This window comes from Spinacia oleracea, chromosome 6, assembly GCF_020520425.1.
Source record: "Spinacia oleracea cultivar Varoflay chromosome 6, BTI_SOV_V1, whole genome shotgun sequence".
Lineage (NCBI taxonomy): Eukaryota > Viridiplantae > Streptophyta > Magnoliopsida > Caryophyllales > Amaranthaceae > Spinacia > Spinacia oleracea.
Genome location: NC_079492.1, coordinates 89952780 through 89965081, shown reverse-complemented (window position 1 = coordinate 89965081; position 12302 = coordinate 89952780).

The following is a 12302-nucleotide window of genomic DNA, read 5'->3' as shown; positions in this document are numbered from 1 at the left end:
CACACTGTGTATATTTTTGTTTAATATATTTTTTTAGATATCCAAACATGATATGGTGCGTGGTGCAGTCTGGGAATGTGATTTTGATTGCGCGCTCCTTGTTGGAGTCCCCTTTTTTGCGAGCCCCCAAGCGTTGGGGCTCGTCGGTTATTTTTGCATCTTGTAATCATGTTTGGGGTCACGCTCGTATGTGCAAGCGACCTCCTATAGTAGTATGCTATTTTTAACAAAGCCGTGAGGTGCGACTTTCAGTGAAGAAATCGGCAATTTTCAAGCCGAATGAATATGGTAGGGCCCAAAAGAAGTTAGGGCCTTTTGAGCCTGGATTCATTTTCGGCGCCCAGGCCTGGGCGTTGAAAGTGTTGTTTGGGCTGGTCTTTTGATGACACAGTTGGCCTCTTGTTCATTCGTTTATTTCACTTGGAAGTTCTATGTATTCTCTTTTCCTTTTTTTTCTTTTTTTTTAGAACGTGATGATTTTCTTGAGAAGTCGTAGCCGATTGGTGGACTACGGTGCTTGTCGCTTTGGGGCGATTATTTTAAGGAACTGTTGCTCTTAAGGTGTACAGTTATTGCAATAGTCGGGCGAGTCTATATGGCCCGAGGAACATACCTTGAGGTGTAAGACTTTGATCGCTCTTATATTTTTTTGAACGTGTTCGTGAATGATGATATGTATGTGCGAACGAGCGTTCATAGAATGGTCGTTGTGTGCGGTCCATTAATCAGATTGCTTGAATTGTTTCATTTTTTTTGAGCAACGACTGATTTTGAATAGTTTGCTTAGAAGCTTGATAGGGGTCAGGTCCATTCATGGAGTGGGCTCAAACATCGCCCTTTCGATTGTTCGAACATTTGCTCCGAGATTTTTTTTATTTTGCTATGGTTGTTTCGTAGCTGGGAGCCCCCAAGTATGCATGTTGGGATGCTTCCTTTTGGCGTACGATTTTTGGTAGGTTCTTTTGAGAAAGATGCCTTGGGGTTCCGCTCGTGTAGGTGCGAGCTATCCCTTCCATGGTAGGTAATATTTTGCTACTTTTAATCCTTAATGTAGAAGTCTTGTGTCTTGCATTTTGAATTTGGGCAATAAGTAGTCTTTGCCTCTTTTACACGTGTTCTTGGTCGTGCCTGCAATATGCCTTACTCTTCTTTTAGACTTGTACCGTGGGGCGGTTGAACTTATGGTGCGACGTAGGCTTGTGTGGCCTAACGGCGTGTCTTAGAACATTCCTCCAGGTAGAGCTGTCAAAAATCGACCCGACCCGAAAACCGACCCGAACCCGACCCGGAAATACTGGGTCCTGAACAAGATTATGTGACCCGTAACCCGATTTTATCCGAACCCGAACAACCCGAAAAGGAATGGGTCAAAACCCGACCGAACCCGTTTTAGACCCGACCGATTGAAAATCATTGTATTTATAGTAATAAATGAGATTATGAGAAAATTTAAGCATAAAAGACACGTTGTTTTTACTATTGTTCTGTGTAATATGATTTTAATTTGAATTATACGCCATTTTATGATTGAATTTGACAAAATATAAACTTTCGTAGGAAAATTGTTAACTTGTGCCAATATTTTGTATATTTTTCACCTAAATTAATGAAAATATAATGCGCGTTTTAAAATCTCTCAACCCGTTGGGTCGACCCGAACCCGAAAGTTCTGGGTCTTGAACAAGCATTTGTAAACCCGAACCCGAAAGTGACCGACCCGATTCAACCCGAACCCGAAAGTAAATTTTTACAACCCGACCCGACCGACCCGTTTGACAGGTCTACCTCCAGGTGTTGGGATTTTATTTTTTTGCATTGGAGTATTTCATCATGCCTCGTTCAGGTGTTCGAACAAGTGGAGCATCTTCTGCGTGGGTTTGCACGGCTTATTACTTCGTTCGATGCGAGGATTCATAGGTGTTTCTTTTTGTTTTTTATATCTGGGCAAAACTTGGCTAGCAGAAAGATTCAGCGCCCAGGCTGGGGCGTTAAAGATATCGGCGCCCAGCTCTGGGCGTTGAAAATGATTCCTGTGCAGAACTTTGACAATATTTTTTTCTTTCGCTCTTGCTTTGGAACGGTGTAGACTGTGTAACGGGCGCTTTATAGGGCGAGCGTTATGTGCAGTGGTTTGATCGGAGTTTTGGTGACTCGCGATTTTCAGTTACCCTTGGTAGTGGGGTGACTTTATATATTCTAAGTAGTGCTTAGAATTTGGGAGGGGTTGTAGCCATTCTAAGGTTCGTTTTGCACGATTAAAGCTTAGGATTGAGCCCCTATGACATATGTATAGCATTAGCGTCGAGAATTTGCGATAAAATCGTCATTTCGAGCATTTTTAGAGTGTTTTTCTCAAGCCCCCAATTGTAGCTACGGGATTGGCTTGGTGCTATAATGCTTGGCATACGTTTTTATGCATTCATGGTGACACGGATCATGAATAGTTTGAACCAGACTCGTTTAGTGCGAGGTACGTTCGAGTAGTGACCTGCTACTTCTCTTGTAAATGTCGTATTATGCGACATCGCCATGGTCAAGGTAGTCACATGTTGAAGTGTGCCTTGACCAAAAACTAGGTGCCTTTCTTTACCCATAATCATATTTGGAAATCTTTTGACTCACTTGCAACATCGAGATAAACGCATACTTAGCTTAAACCAACGACACTTTATTATGTTCGAAGAAGTCTTTGAAAATTATTTGAAAATTATTTAAAATCTGAGTCCTACTGTGTACAATCCGAGGTGTCCTAAGTAGGTTGACTTATAGAAGGGTTCGTACAGGATTACATGAGTGAATCAAAATACTGTTACGATTTTTGGAATGTTGTCTAAGGATTTGCTGGAAGCCAGGGTGCAGGCGTCAAGATATTACTTGTGCCCGTTCGGCATGTGTTTTAGGCTTTTAGGGCCATCTTTTTCCAGAATTGCGGGAATATAAACCGTTTTCAAATTGACTTAGATTTACTTGGTGTATGTCTGTATAAAAGGTCGAGGTGTACTTAGTTCTTTCCCTAGCTCTTTTCATTTCAATTTTTAGCCCCCAGTTACTGTTATGTCTTCCCATTAATGTTTTCAGATTTCGATTTTAGATGCCCGTGTCATATGTCTGAGTAGGGTGAGTCTTGGTTAAGTGCCAAGTCCTATTGACAATGTCTGATTTTTTTTCAAAGGAGATTAACAAGCATTTGAATTACCACGAACGGATACCCTGAGTTCGGAGGAACGATGGGACGATGCCGTAGAACAATCCTCTTTATTGCAAGCTTACTGCCCTTACTATTTGTTGGCGATCATGACTGTGTCTAGTGGTGAAAGAAGGTCTTTAAGCGAACGACTATGTCTAGTGGTGAAAGAAAGTCTTTAAGTGAGTTAGTTCGCTTTAGGGAGGGTCAAGTCGAGTACTTTAGAGTTCATGGACGCTTGCGTTAGCCCCCATTCAATTGAGGCAGAGCGATCTTTTGAGTCTTGGCTATGTGCCTAGGAGTGTGAGTGCTCCTTCTGGCAAGGTACGTGCCTTTATTATTTTTCGATGTGTGCTCATTAATTTTAGCATCTTGGTGACTTGGATTCTTCCTTTAACTTAAATTTTTCTTTCGACTTGGGTTGCAAGTAATTAAATTTCAATAAGGGACTTCTATTTTTATTCTTGTTATTCTATAGGCCTTAATATTTTTGCAAATTGGTTGGACCGAATCATGGATTGCCTACGTATCCGCCTTAAATAGATTTAATTTGGAATCAGGTCTTGCGTAGTTCTTAGCCTAGAAAATGGTTTCTTGGAATGCCGAATTCGATAAGTATGTTCTGAGGTGGAAACATATCATTTGAAACGGTAGAATAAGTGAAGTTTATTATTTTAAATCTGCTGCCTTGCCGTAAGCCAAAATTTTGTTTTATATATTTTTTTTGAGTACATGTATTTTTGGTGGTACGTATATCTGAATACGTGTTGTACCCCTCCAAGTGTTCGTTATTTTTCCGTGCATGTGCGGATAAAATGACGAGCCCTTCTGGACAAAATTTGGCAAGCAGAGAGAATCAGCGCCTAGGCTGGGGCGCTAAAGATTCCGGCGCCCAGCTCTGGGCGCTGAAAATGATGTCTAGGCAGATTTTTTGGTTTTGTGCCAAATATTTGTGAATCTTTTTTTTTTTTGTGCGCTAAATGTTCTTTTTCTTTTTAAATGAATTTTTAAAGGCGCTTTGCAAAGTTCGCTTTTTTATTATTTATTATTTTTTGTACTTTTCATTTGTCTTTTTTTTATTCGTGACTCAAGACGGTTTGAAAAACGGGTTGAATGAGATAGGATAAGTTGTATAGGTATTAGTCGAGCACGAGGATTACATCAACTAAGGACAATGAATAGCATGGGGACAGCTCAAGGGTATAGGATGTGTCCACACAAGTTATATGGTCATTATGCTAATGGTGGCGTAAGAACAGGTTCGGGCTTTGGAAATAATGGGTATGACGCACGTGTTAATGGCCGTGCATGGTTTGCGGTTGACAACAAGTTCAAGAACAAGAGTCGAGGTAATGGTTTCTTGGGTTATGGCGACGAGAACATGGATGGGTTAAATGAGCTGAACAGGGGCCCCAGAGCGAAGGCGTCTAAGAACATAAGGACTGGAAAGCGTAGACATCGTAGAACTTTATGTAGCTTTTGTGGCATGATTTGGGATTGGTTGACTCAGTTCTTTTCCTTCGTTTATTCGGGTAAATGTTGCACTTTGGGAGGTACGGGATAAGTATTCTATGGCTCGCTCTTTTCGATTCCCTTTTCTCTTTCTCTTTTTTCTTTTTCGCTCGAGATTTCCCTCCCCTTTTTATTTAGGCTAAAAGGTAGATGGTTGTGGTCTTTGAGTCACGAGGCGAGACTGAATGAGCCTCGTTTGGGAGGCCTATAGTGGACCTTTAATTTTAGTAGGCCTAGGGTGGACCTTTAAATTGTCTTACTTTGCAAGCGTATTTAGCTGTTTCTTAAGATGTGCAAATAGCGTAGATTCAAAATGCTATTTTTACCTTATTGAAATTTAACGAAAGAATTACATCGATAATAATTTTGGCTTCTTTTTAGACTCCAGATTCTAGGATTTAATTGGAAGTTGTGATTTAGACTCAAACTTTCATTAATCTTTCTGATTATAACCCGTGTATGAATACAAGGAGGTGGCCTAGACTCAAAATAATGACGTGGCGTAAGCCTATAATATTTGACCAAGCAACTCTCAGACTTAGGCTAATTGGACCATGACTTTCGTTGGTTGACACTTTAGATTTTAACCCTTGGGTGTTCATTTGTCATGCGCCAATCTGCTTAATGTTGGCAAGGTAGTTAATTGGGGAGATCGAATTTCCATTTTTACAAGGCTAGAATCATTAGTGAGGCTTCTCTCTTAGTGTGTATTGCTTTTACCCCAATGGTAGTCTTATGGTATGCCGATCTGGGTATTTTCATGGTTGGTCATGTTGCATTCATGGAAAATCTTTTAGTCCGTACTTAATAGTATTTCAAGGAGTGAGTGACTCTAGAGGACTATGATAGTCGTGACCCAATGTGATCCTAAGCCTTGAGGCTATTGATTTTTGCTAACGGTGTTGACACCTTAGGTTCACTTTGGGGTTTGTGCGACTATGGGGGAATGATTTTCAGAATGTGGCCTTTTCCATTTTGCAAATACTTGAACTAAATAATATGTTCTTTTTATTGGTGAGAGAGAGTATTGAGGCCGTAAATTCTTAGTAAGGGATGACAACTGCATATGGGTGCTTTATTGATTTAAATGTTAGGAAGGGAGACTCAACATGGTTTAACCTTTTAACTTGCAGAACGACACCAAGCATTAGGACCGATTCTATGGATAAGACAACTAAGACTTTAGGATTTGGATTGTACTTTGGCATAGCCTAGTCTAGACTCGGATTTATTTATTTTCTATTTGAACATTCATTTTTTTCTTGAAGACTTTATTCGAACATTTATTTTTTGAATACTTCGCCCATGTGACATTCAAGGTTTAATTAGCATGCTTGGCTTTGGTGCCGAACATCGTCGTCGTAGGAGGCCTAACAACGACACAAAGAGTTATTTATTTTTTAGAAGTCGCCTTTAGAATCGAGTGCTTTTTCATACGCCCTCGTAGCAATTGTTTTTACGAAAAGTTGTTTTTTTTTGCTACGTATTTTTTATGCGCGGGCACCGAGATTGCTGTGCCTGACCAAAAGGCCAGGCAGCAACTTCAGCGCCCAGCAGTGGGCGTGAGAAATTTCGGCGCCCAGCCATGGGCGCTGAAAATGCGTCCCTGGCTGGTTCTCGTTTTCTGTTTGCGTCTACTTTTGTTTATGCGACTTCGATTTTGCGTGCTTGCCTAATAACGTCCTTACGCGTTGTGCAGCGTTTGTGGGATTCGTTACAGGCCATCCCGAGCGTCGCTTATTTTGTGGCGATCATTCGGGTTTGCGGAACACGTGTTTCGGTATAACTCTTTGGCAAATTAGTCTATGAATGTTAGGGCAGTTTTTAAGGTCGTTGGTTTTCTAGGATAGTTTGTCACACACAATCACATATTTCGCTACACATAACTACATTACAAACATGGATTTGAGAATTAAATATGCCATGTAGTTTATGATAGGCTTCTATGGGTAATTTATCTGCGCCTGGCTTGGTACCGCTTCTATCGTAGATCCAACACATGCCCCGGTCGAGGTAGTGTCTTCAACAGACGAATTTCGCTCAAGAGGCCAACCCGCAAGTGCAAGCCAAGGGGGCATGCAGGCGAGAGGGACCTAATGGGCGAGCGATTGGGTTCGGGATAGGTGTACTACCTGCACAAGTACCGAGTGGGAAACATGCGCGGCGTATGCACCCCCCTATTGGCGAAAAAAGGTATCCTTAGTCCCAACTCCCGAGGGAGCCGAGATTCGTTATGATGTTCTGCCCGTTCACATTAATATGCTGATTTTCAGGTCGTCCCAACTTGATGGGGAAATAAACGCGGGGTAGGATCGTTTCACCCTTCGGCTATTTTGATTACCTACAAGCACGAGTATTTCCTTCACTATCCCCAGTGGAGTTGCCACTGTGAGGGGGTCGAAAAAGCGCGAGGCTAATGCGTGACCTTGTCCCTCGTGGGTGTGACGATTCTTTTTATTCAATCAAGTGTAATTGGATTTCCTGTGAGTATACACCCAATTGACTAGTAATATAGGAGTCGCCATTCAGTTTTTAACGACAATGAGAAAAACTGACAAAACCCGGTTATCGTGACATAAAGGGAGTGCAATTATGTTTGACCACGACGGCCGTAGGTTCCCTTGTGATCCCTGGTGTGGGGATCTCTCAATATACACCCGCAAGGTAGAGATTGAGGGTTCGGGGGACTGTAACTACCGAGAGGAGTAATTCGCTCGTCGATAACTCCAGAGGCAGGATATCCTTACTAGCTCAGCATAAATAATTGAAGGGACATGCGTTAACTATTAAACTAATCTGAGTTGATTTTAGCAATATGCAACATATAATACTAATTCGATCGTGATTATCTGATTTAAATAGCATTAAGGGATCTAGCATGATAATCCGATTTCCCAAAAATATTACATTCGTTAGGCGTGATAGAACAATCATATTAGGTTAGTTTAACAATTCATAAAAAGGGCGAGGAAAGCAGTTAAATCATCGAAAAGGAACACATTACGACGCACCCTTGAGAGGTGCGTCACGGTTCTCAGAAAACTAACCACTTTGACTTTGATATTTCTCCTTTTTATTTAACGAATCTCGATTATGGGACAGGATACGTTCTGTTCGATTTTTGGATCGATTGCGACAGAACGCGTGAACAGTTTCGCAGCGAGAGGCTTAGGCTAAGGGGTTTAGAGTCAATACTCAGAATATATTATGTGTTGTTGTCCTTTCACGTCGAAACTAGGGGCCTATTTATAGGGAAGAGTTCGTGGAAATATAGAATAACAGAGTTCTAATCCGCAAAGAATTAGGAAAAAACACGTCCCAGGTAATTTCGGCGCCCAGCTCTAGGCGTCAAAGATTTCGGCGCCCAGGGCTGGGCGTTGAAAATAGAGATCCATGCAATTTCAGCGGCCAGGGCTGGGCGTCAAAGATTTCGGTGCCCAGCTCTGGGCGTTGAAAGTGATGTCTGGGCCGAATTCTTTGTCAGATTCGGATTCCTGAAATCCGTAGAGTTTGAGATTAATTCGAGTCTTTTAGCGCGTATCAATTTTGTGACGGAATGCGTCTGGGCCCGTTACGAACTCTAGGCTCGTTAGGATTTCAATTAATACGTAACTCTTATTTCCGAATCATATTAGGAATAGGATTCTCGCAGTTTTCTATCTCATTTAGGATTTATGTTGGAATGCAACACCTAATTCTGACAGGTTTCTATCTTTTATGATTTTGCCACTTTTAGAAGCTACTTTTTACGGCAGTTACTATTTTTAGCAGGTTTCCATAAATAGCTGGTTTCGGGTGAAATGAAAAGGGGAATTGAGATTCGTTTATTTTATAGGAGATGCGTTGTCAAGTGGAGTTTTTATGCTTTCATCATCGAACTTTTCCCTTGCGGGAATGGGGACAAAAGTAGGTGTCTACAGGTTTAAGATTATTGCAATTTTGTTTCAAATGGTCTATCTTTCCACATTCAAAACATAAAACATTTATATTTTCGTAAATTATATTTTTCCAATCTCCTCCTACTCAAACCTTTGTAATTAACGGTTTCCCAAGATCTATCTCAATACAACCACGAGCATATCTAGCTCGGGTTAACTTGTCCGTAGCGTTATCTACCCTAATAGGTTTACCTGCAATTTTAGAAATACTAAACAAAGCATCCGTATCATAATATTCAACCGGAAGCTCAACAAATCTAACCCAAATTGCCATTTTGTCAAAAGTGCTAACCGAAGATCTAAAGTTAGGTCTCCAAGTATTAATCATTATGTAATGATCCAAAATAAACCATAGCCCTCCAAATAAGGCTCTTTCATAATATTCCTCTAAAGAAAATCTATAGAAAAAAAACTCATTTTCCTACATCAATAGTTTCCAAAGATCCTTTAATCCTCCACATAGATCTAACCTTAGTATCCATATAGGCTAATTTAACATTAATTCCCAAACATTTTCCCATAAGAGTAAGTTTCCATGGAGACCTTAACTTTGCTAAGGTATTCTTATCAAAATTAATAACTAAATTACTGTCAGGAGCAATATCCTCTTCTTCCTCATTCCATTCCTTCGATGTTATTACAATTTTTTTTGCTTCTTCAAACCATTGTGTAGATTTTGAAACCGCTTCTCGAAAAGAGTTTGAATTTACCTTATTTTCTATGGAGGCAATAGGCTGATGTTCCTTTGATTTTGAGCTCTTGACATCATTCACTGCAAGATGAAAATCTGTGTTTGCTACTGCTTCCCTTGGTTCTTGCATGTCTTCATCCGGACGTTGACTATAGTTTGGATTTGGGGACGGCGTCTCCTCCATTTTTCCTAGGGTTGTGAAGATCACAAGAGTGACTTTGCTTTCTTTTCTCTCTCAATACTTTTCTCTCTCAAGAAATTTTTTTTGCTCTATAATACTAATAACTAGAATTGTACATTTTGGGCCTTTTCCCTTCAGGGACCCTGGGCGGCCGCCCCTCCATTCACCTCTCAGGGTCGGGCTTAATTGGCCATGTCTAGTTCACCTTAATTACTTTAGAACCTTATTATTATTTCACATCAGATTAGATCAGAACAGAAAAACTATATTCATATATATCAGATCAGAAAAAATAAGTCCAGATCAGATAAGTTCAGACCGAATTATTATTATTATTATTATTATTATTATTATTATTATTATTATTATTATTATTATTATTATAAAATAATTAAATCGTTTACGTAAAGTTCGATGGGAGCCTAACAACTAACTGAGCTCCGACACCTTATTATTGTTGTTATTATTATTATTATTATTATTATTATTATTATTATTATTATTATTATTATTATAGGAAAACACCAAAACGTTACAAGCTTAACAAGCTACAAAGATCAAGTGAACTACAAGAAGTTGGAGGGGAGCCGAGATACAATCTGGGCCCCCACTCCTCTAGATATGGCGAACCCGATCCTGCTGAAAATGTGGGCAGCTGCCCGTGCCCCAATGTCTTGAGCCCTGGAGTACGTCTGGACCCGCTTCAGCAACGAAACGGCCCCTTTCTCTAATCCCCAAAAGAAGAGGAGGAAAAAGGAAAGAAACCGTAACCCAAAGCCCTACATCATGCCGCATACTTATCCTGCTTCCGCTGCGCTGCAACCGCCACAACCTGACCCGGAACGAAGTCTGACAACCCAGATTGCGTCATAGGGGAAGACCCAGTCAAGTCAACAGAACATCTAGACCGCCATCCCATGAATAAAGCAATATATCTGCAGGACGAAGAGCTCCATCACTCTCACTAGTCAGCCCAACATCAACCTCCTTGCGAGTAGAAATCCCCGACCGATAGCAAATATCCAAAAGGGTATCACGAACAACATTATGTCGATGTTTAATACCCACAATCCCAGCACAAGACACAACATGATCCCCATAAATGTCCCCATCGAAAACCCGAGAGCAAGCAGAACACGGCGTCGAATCAGAGAACAACGGAATACCCAACCGATAACAAAGAACCGAACGATAAGTCTTACCGTTCATAGTTATTAGCATGTTCGGTTTTGGTGCCGAGCATTGTCGTCGTAGGAGGCCTAATAACGACACAAAGAGTTATTTATTTTTATTTTTTAGTCGCTTTTAGAATCGAGTGCCTTTTCATACGCCCTTGCAGCAAATTTTACGAAAAGTTTTTTTTTGCTACGTATATTTTTTTTACGCGGGCACCGAGGCTGCTGCGCCTGACCAAAAGGCCAGGCAGCAACTTCAGCGCCCAGCGAAGGGCGTGAGAAATATTGGCGCCCAGCCAGGGGCGTTGAAAATGCGTCCCTGGCTGGTCCTCGTCTTTTGTTTGCGTATATTTTTGTTTATGCGACTTTTGATTTTGCGTGCTTGCCTAATAACGTCCTTTACGCGTTGTGCAGCGTTTGTGGGATTCGTTACGGGCCATCCCGAGCGTCGCTTATTTTTGTGGCGATCATTCGGGTTTGCGGAACTCGTATTGTGGTATAACTCTTTGGCCGATTGGTTTATGAATGTTTGGGCAATTTTTAAGGTCGTTGGTTTTCTAGCATTATTTGTCACACACAATCACATATTTCGCTACACATAACTAACATTACATCATGAGGCAATAATAATATGTCATGTAGTTTATGATAGGCTTCTATGGGTAGTATTTGTGCCGGCTTGGTACCGCTTCTATCGCAGATCCAACACATGCCCCGGTCGAGGTAGTGCCTTCAACAGACGGATTTCGCCCAAGAGGCCAATCACGATGTAAGCCAAGGGGGCATGCACCAATGAGAGGGACCTAGTGGGCGAGCGATTGGGTTTGGGACGGGTGTACTACTAGCGAAAGTGTCGAGTGGACAACATTCGAAGCGTATGCACCCCCCGGTTGGCGATGGGTATCCTTAGTCCCAACTCCCGAGATGAAACATCCCAAGGGAGCCAAGATTCGTTATGCGGTTCTGTCCGTTCACATTAATATGCTGATTTTCAGGTCGTCCCAACTTGATGGGGAAATAAACGCGGGGTAGGATCGTTTCACCCTTCGGCTATTTTGATTACCTACGAGCACGAGTATTTCCTTCACTATCCCCAGTGGAGTCGCCACTGTGAGGGGGTCGAAAAAGCACGAGGCTAATGCGTGACCTCGTCCCTCGTGGGTGTGACGTTTCTTTTTGTCAAATCAAGTGTAATTGGATTTCCTGCGAGTTTACACCCAATTGACTAGTAATATAGGAGTCGCCATTCAGTTTTTAACGACAATGAGAAAAACTGACAAAATCCGGTTATCGTGACATAAAGGGAGTGCAATTATGTTTGACCACGACGGCCATAGGTTCCCTTGTGATCCCTGGTGTGGGGATCTCTCAACATACACCCGCAAGGTAGAGATTGAGGGTTCGGGGGACTGTAACTACCGAGAGAAGTACTCGCTCTTCGATAACTCCAGAGGCAGGATATCCTTACTAGCTCAGCATAAATAATTGAAGGGACATGCGTTAACTATTAAACTAATCTGAATTGATTTTAACAATATGCAACACATAATACTAGATCGATCGCGATTATCTGATTTAGATTGTTTTAAAGGACCTAGTATGATAGTTCAATTTCCCAAAA